We start from the raw sequence: 7,064 nt of genomic DNA on the forward strand, positions 1-7,064 counted from the left end.
AGGTGCGCGGGCAATGCTTTCAGATCATGAGTTTCAGGGGATACCTCTGGTGCACTATTTTCCAATGTTTCAGATTCCTTAGAACTCACCATTTTTTCTTTCGGAGCGCTGTCTAGGAATACTTTTTGTTCATGTAACTCCCAATCCTCTTCCTTATCAACCACCTTGTCCACCACCAAACATCGTTCGAGCGGATCAGTAATTCCTGCACATGAAAAAGAGTTATGAGAATCAATAATTTCAATGCTCTTACATGTACTTACCTCATTTGGGCCCCTCATGGTGTGATAAATATTAAAAATCACCGCTTCACCACCAACTCGAAGTGTGAGTTCTCGCTTGTGGACATCGATCAATGCGCGTGCAGTAGCTAGAAAAGGTCTCCCAAAAATCAAGGAAGTTTCTTCATCTTCATCCATGTCCAAAATCACGAAGTCTGCTGGAAATATGAACTTATCGACCTTTACCAAAACATCCTCCACAATACCCCGTGGGTATGTGATACTCCGATCAGCCAGCTGTAATGTGATGGTGGTTGCTCTGACTTCTCCAAGCTCCAAAGTCCTGTAAATAGAAAAAGGCATTAAATTTATACTTGCTCCTAAATCACATAAAGCTCTATTTACCTTAGAACCACCAATGAAACAAGGGATAGTAAAACTCCTTGGATCCTTCAGCTTTTGTGGCAACTTTTTCTGCAGGATTGCGCTACATTCTTCTGTCAAATTCACCACTTCATTGTCTTGCAATCTCCTCTTCTTAGACATTACATCTTTGATGCATTTTGCATAATTAGGCATTTGTTCCAAGGCATCTGCAAATGGAATATTGATGTGTATCTTCTTGAAGATATCTAGAAACTTGAAAAACTGCTCATCAAGTGCCTTCTTCTTAAACCGCTGTGGATAAGTTGTGGCTTGTACATCGGTTTAGATTCAGCTTCCTTCTTGGGCTCTTCAACCATAATTTCTTCAGCCACTGGTTCTTCACTTTCTTTGGATTTTCTCTGCTCTTTTGCTTCTAACTTCTTCCCACTTCTCAACTCAACTGCTTTGCACTGCTCTTTTGGATTCACTTCAGTATTGTTGGGAAAGTGTCCTCTGTTTTGATCCTTCAAAGCATTTGCAAGCTGTCCAATCTGTGTCTCCATGGATTTCATCATAGCTCCCAAACTGCACATATGTGTCTCCATGCTATCCATTCGAGTTTCAGTCCTCGACATCTTCTTGTTAGATTCAGTAACAAATGTAGAAACAACATCCTCCAAAGATTCTTTACCTTCCCCTTGATTTGTATTGAATCCCGGAGGGGGTTTCAACACATTCTTGTTGTTGGCATAAGAAAAGTTTTCATGGTTACGTAAACCAGGATGATAAGCATTAGGTGGAGGGTTACCTCGATAGTTTCCATAGCCTCTGGGATTGATATATTGAGCTTCCTCAGGTGGATGAGATTCATCTATGGCAACTGACACACCTGCAGGTTTTGCGATATTCACCTTGTTCAGAGAAGCCACTTGTGTACTCAACGCAGATAGTTGTGCAGTAATGGATGTAAGAGGATCCACACTGTACACTCCTTTCTTGGCTCCCATACGTTCAGATGGTCATTGATAACTATTGATAGTCATCTGTTCCAGCATATCATAAGCCTGAATGGGGTCCTTGGCAAATATGGTACCTCCAGCAGCAGAGTCCACAGACATTCTTGTAGGCGTATTCAGTCCATTGTAGAAAAACTCTATTTCTTCCCAATCTGCAAAATTATGATTAGGACAATGCCTTAACAAATCTTTGTACCTTTCCCATGCCTCATATAGCTGTTCTGAATCATGCTGTTGAAAGGTACTGATCTCAATCTTCAGCTGGGTTGCCTTGGATGGTGGAAAGAATTTCTCTAAGAATTTCACAGTCATGCCCTCCCAAGTTGTTATGCGTCCTAGTGGCAATGACTGCAGCCAACTCCGTGCCTTGTCCCTGAGAGAAAAAGGAAACAAACGTAAGCGTATTGTATCCTCAGAAACACCATTTATTTTAACAGTATCAGTAATCTCTAAAAAAGTGCACAAGTGTAAGTGAGGATCAGCGGTGGCAGGTCCATTGAATTGGTTCTGCTGAACCATGTTGATTAAGGCCAGCTTCAACTCAAAGTTGTTGGCATTTATTGTCCCTCTAGCGATTCCAGAATAGTGAGTCTGGATCGTTGGCCTGAAATGATCTCTAATTGGCACCAAAGGCAATTCATTGACATCTTCTTCAGCCATGTTTAATTGTTCTTCTCTCCTAGCTTTTCTCAAAGCTCGTGCAGTTCGTTCAATCTCTGGATCAAAGAGCAAAGAATTCGCACTTTGAGATCTTTGCATAAACTGCAATTAAGACAATAGAAATTTATTAGTACTTAATTCAAAATAAAGAAAATCTCTAAATTAAAACTTCGACTAATTGGTAACAAGACTAAAAAATAATCAAAATTACTCCCCGGCAACGGCGCCAAAAACTTGTTGTGAAAATTTACTCGCAAGCGTACGAGTGTCAAGTTTTAGTATAGTGAAAGAGAGAGTGTCGATCCCACAGGGAGTAAAATGAAAATATTCAATACTTGTAATTAAAATAGTCTTAATTTTATCTAGAAAATCAAACTTCGAGAATTTTGCAGAAGAAATAAAGTAAATAATGAGGAATTATCAAGATCACACACACACAAATTTCGAGGAATTATCAATCAGAGAAAAATAGTCCAGATGTTTTGATTTCACTCGGTCTCGACAATATCAATCCTAATTAATCTATTTTATGAATTTCCTTCGATTAATATCCAAGAACACTTAGATTATTCTATTCCCCTCTCCCGAGTAACAAATAGAGTGTATCAACTACAGTTCGATTTCAATATCCCTATTAAAAATTTAGATGTAGTGATATGTGTAAAATGATGTTCCTTAAAGGTTCTATTAAAGCTATATACTCTCCCGAGCTATATAAACAATTAACAGTGTAGTTCCTATTGATCCTACTCAAAATCCCCTCTCCCGACTAATGATTCTAAGTAAATATAACAACTCAATTTATGGCCAATAAATTAAGAAGACATTCAATTCTAGAAACACAATTAATCTATAGAAATTCAATTTATTAAAATCAAAGATCCATGAATATGTCTCAACCAAGCTACGTCAACCTCTAGACTAGAAAAGTTTAGTTCATGCTCGAATTCAATAAAAACCAAATCATGTTTAATATTTCAAACATAATTTCAACAATCAAAAGAAAAATAAAAAGAAAAAACAAAGCCGTAGTCTTTCTTCCGTGTCCAGTCGAACAGTCTTCGTCTTCGTTCCAAGCAATCTTCAATTCTTCAACTCCAAAAACTCACAAAAGTGCTCTCTAGAATATTGTGTGTTTTGGCAGCTGATAGATATTTTAATGACTCAGAAAAATCCCTTAAATATGACCTAACAATCGTCCAAATAATACCAAAGATATCCCCAAAGTTTCCATAAACAGTCGGACTCTTTATTACCTCACAGAAGACGGCGCGGGCGCCCCATAACCAACGTGGGCGTGCCTCCACTTCGCAAAACAATCCTTTGAATATTCTTCAACGGCGCGGGCGCGCCTAGGGTCAGCGCGGGCGCGCCCTCAGCTCGACTTTTCTTCTTAATTTCTTTAATAACAGCGCGGGCGCCCCATCAGTTGGCGCGGGCGCGCTCTCAGCTCGAATTTAAACATTTTTCTTCTATGTTCCAACTCTTGAATCTCCCTTTAAACTTTCATATTTTAGGCTTATTTCCACTTGAACGCATCAAAGTCCAAAACTTCCTACAAACACAAAAACAACAACAATTTCACGCAATATCTACCAATAAATTCCAAAAGTCAAGTAAAACAATATACAAATTAAGTGCACAAAATGCACTTATCACTTGCATGGCAAACTGTCCGGAAATAATTCGTGTAGTGACCCTTACCGAGGTCACCTACTAATCAGAAACTTAAGCATGCAATTAATTTAATTAAAACAGTAAGCCAGAATAAGCTGCGGAAGCAATAAACATTAATAAAATCTCAAGGAAAGGAATCTGTAAATACCCAAATAGTTATACAACCAAATCAAATAGTGTATAATCACAATACATCAAAATAAATCCCTAGGCGAGATCCCAGCTGGTCATCCACTACCTAATCCCTCCTGGATCCACCCGCCTCATCCAAACGCAAACCTGCCCCATGGAATAGGGTGTCCAGATATACAAAGTACAAGACGTGAGCATAAAACGCTCAGCACAAGAGTATGAGCATGTTGTATCATATAAATGCATTAATGCAAGTGTACCGCCTACTGAAACTAGAGGCCAAGGATCATATAACAAAGACAGACCGGGCCCTGGTATGTAGCACGCTGTGCCGCAGCCTCAGGAGATGGCTCCCATATCGAATACCAGTGGATACTCCGGACCCAAATCGATGGATATTCATCCACTAACAGGATAGGGTAAGACCCTATAATATTCCAAGGATATAGCTCGTAATGTAATATGCATTGACCGGCTAAATCGGTGTGAAATAAATCTACTGGCAAGCGTACCAGATCAAGTAATAGTAAAGTGGACAGAGAGTCCAAGTATCGATCCCACAGGGACTGCAGTCAATTCTCAAGAACTAATTATTTATCTTAATCTAGACAAAATCATAAAAAGCAATTTGATTTAAATAAAATAAGAAAATAAAATAAAAACTGTTTAAGAAATAAGAATAAAAATATCTAAAGATAAAAATAATTAAAACAAAGACAACCAAGACACACATAGGTACCAAACAAATCATGTAACATGTAGTTTATTCAGGACTTAGATTTAATCTTAGATCACGGGAATTCTCCTATCTTGTTCAAAGGTCTATTTCTAGAACAATCAAACCTACTCAAATATTGACGGATTAATCTTTCGTAATTCTAATCAAATTTGAATGCATTAAATATTTATGAAAATTCAGTTTACACCCAAATCGGACACTGAAACCGAATTCTATTTCTAGTCAATTTTACCATGTGTTAATTATCAAAGTGATCGAAATAAATACCTCCTCTGTCGACTTGGAATCGATTAACATGCAAGCAAACAGTTGATCAGACTATTCACAAGACAAATATAAATCTGAAAATCAATAAAATAAAATCAAGTCTGAAAATTCCCAAATAAACAAATCAAGTTTTCTACATGAATTTGTTCGGCCCAATCACGCCGTCTTGGTTGAAAATAAACTACTCAATAATTGAAATTATAATTCAATAAATAAAAATAAAGAAGAACAGAAGAAGAAAAAGTGTAGAAATCTTCTCCCAAGCTTTGAAACCGCCTCCCTTGTGTTGTCTGTGTTCGGAACCCTTTCTCACGTCTGAACAAGTCCTTTAAATATGAGTTTAAAAAGCCCATGAAAAATAGCCCGTAAAATAATACTTTTTAATTTCCAAAATTCTGATTTTTTCTGATTCCGGACGTCGCGCTCGAGCGAGCACAACCTCTCGCTCGAGCGAGAGACTCCCTGTTCCGAAGAATTTATTTTTCCATCTCGCTCGCTCGAGCGAGCACAAGCTCTCGCTCGAGCGAGCATGTTTCTGCCCGAAAAACAACTCACACAGCCCTTGCGCCCTTCTTAAGCGCGTTAGCGCCTTCTCATGCGCCCTTCACCTTCTTCTAAGTGCGTTAGCACTCTTCCTAGCGCCAAACTCGAGTGCAATCGCACTACAACACTCACCAACAGCGCAACTTTCAACCTGCTCCGAGCAACAAATTTCAAAAATTCATATCTTGAGTTCTAGCCGTCGGATCGACCTGAAATTTGGACAGCTGCTTCAAAACATCTTGAAATTCATTCTGAACTTTGGAGATTGGATTTTAATTTTTCTAAAATTAAATTTGTTTTTTACCAAAGCTGCTCCGTAATTCACTCTTCAACAATTCATTTTCCTACAAAATTAATCGGGAGAGTGAAATACACACACATGCACTAAAAAACATAAACACACATAAAAACAATATGAATGCACACAAAATAAATATAAAAATAACACAAACTAATGCATACAAAATGCACTTATCATGCATGCAGCATACAATCATGTCATAAAATATGTACATAAAATCATGCAAGCACATAATACAGGCATACTTAGTCAGGATATCTCGAATAGTACTTTCTACCTTAACTACTAGGCAGCTCTACCAGCTCTAGGTACATGCTTATAATCCGCACTACACAGCGAAATGATACTATTATCATTAATATACTCCAAAAGCCTTAACTAAGCTATCGCATACTCCTAAATATTTTTAGGAAGCAAAAGCTATACCTGCATCCGTCGTCAGCCCGTTGCTGTCGATTGCCTCAAAACTAGGCCAGAGCTCCACTACGACGCCTGGATCGCTATGCCACTTCTGGATTTCCAAAAGGAAGCCTAGATCTCCCTATATCTAAGCTATAAGACTAAGGAATCGAGATAAGAGAGGTGATTGGTGCGTCTAAAAATGAATCTTGGCACCTTTATTTATAGACGGAGTTCGGAGCGTCTGAACCGGCTTCGGAGCGTCCGAACATGATCGGAGCATCCGATCTGGACTTTGGGTCATTCGAAATCCCATCAATGAGTCAGCCATGAAGTCATTTTGCTGACGTAATCAATGACATAATACTTGATCCCAATCGGACCGTCCAAACCTGCCAACGGAGTGTTCGAACACGTTCAGAGCCTCCGATCCTGGCTTCGGATCGCCCGAACTTAGGATTCTTAATTGCAATTATTTTCTTTAATTAGTTTACTTGGTTACGGGCTACTACAATTCGTCATTGATGAAGTCACTGAGAGGACTTAGGATGCTCCGAAGGTGAAACATAGGCTCCGAACTAGTGTCGGTAGGCGTCCTGCGGAAACTAGACATGTGGTTGGTTGAGGGAGTTCGGGCGGAGGGTTCAGACGCTCCGATCAGGATCGGAGGCTCCGAATGTGTGATCGGACAGTCTGATCGCTGTCAATAAATAGGGGAGCCGAGCTCATTTCTCAGTGCACCT

General features: G+C 39.1%; 1 non-coding gene across 1 annotated transcript; it reads left to right on the forward strand.

Moving 5' to 3' along the window:
- Positions 1 to 1,760: 1,760 nt before the first annotated feature.
- LOC140876907 (small nucleolar RNA R71) lies at positions 1,761 to 1,866 on the forward strand. Its single transcript, XR_012149135.1, has one exon. It is a non-coding gene; the product is annotated as a small nucleolar RNA R71 (small nucleolar RNA).
- The last annotated feature ends 5,198 nt before the right edge of the window (positions 1,867 to 7,064 follow it).

The sequence above is a fragment of the Henckelia pumila genome, chromosome 1 (genome assembly GCF_033568475.1).
Source record: "Henckelia pumila isolate YLH828 chromosome 1, ASM3356847v2, whole genome shotgun sequence".
In the NCBI taxonomy this organism is placed as follows: Eukaryota; Viridiplantae; Streptophyta; class Magnoliopsida; order Lamiales; family Gesneriaceae; genus Henckelia; species Henckelia pumila.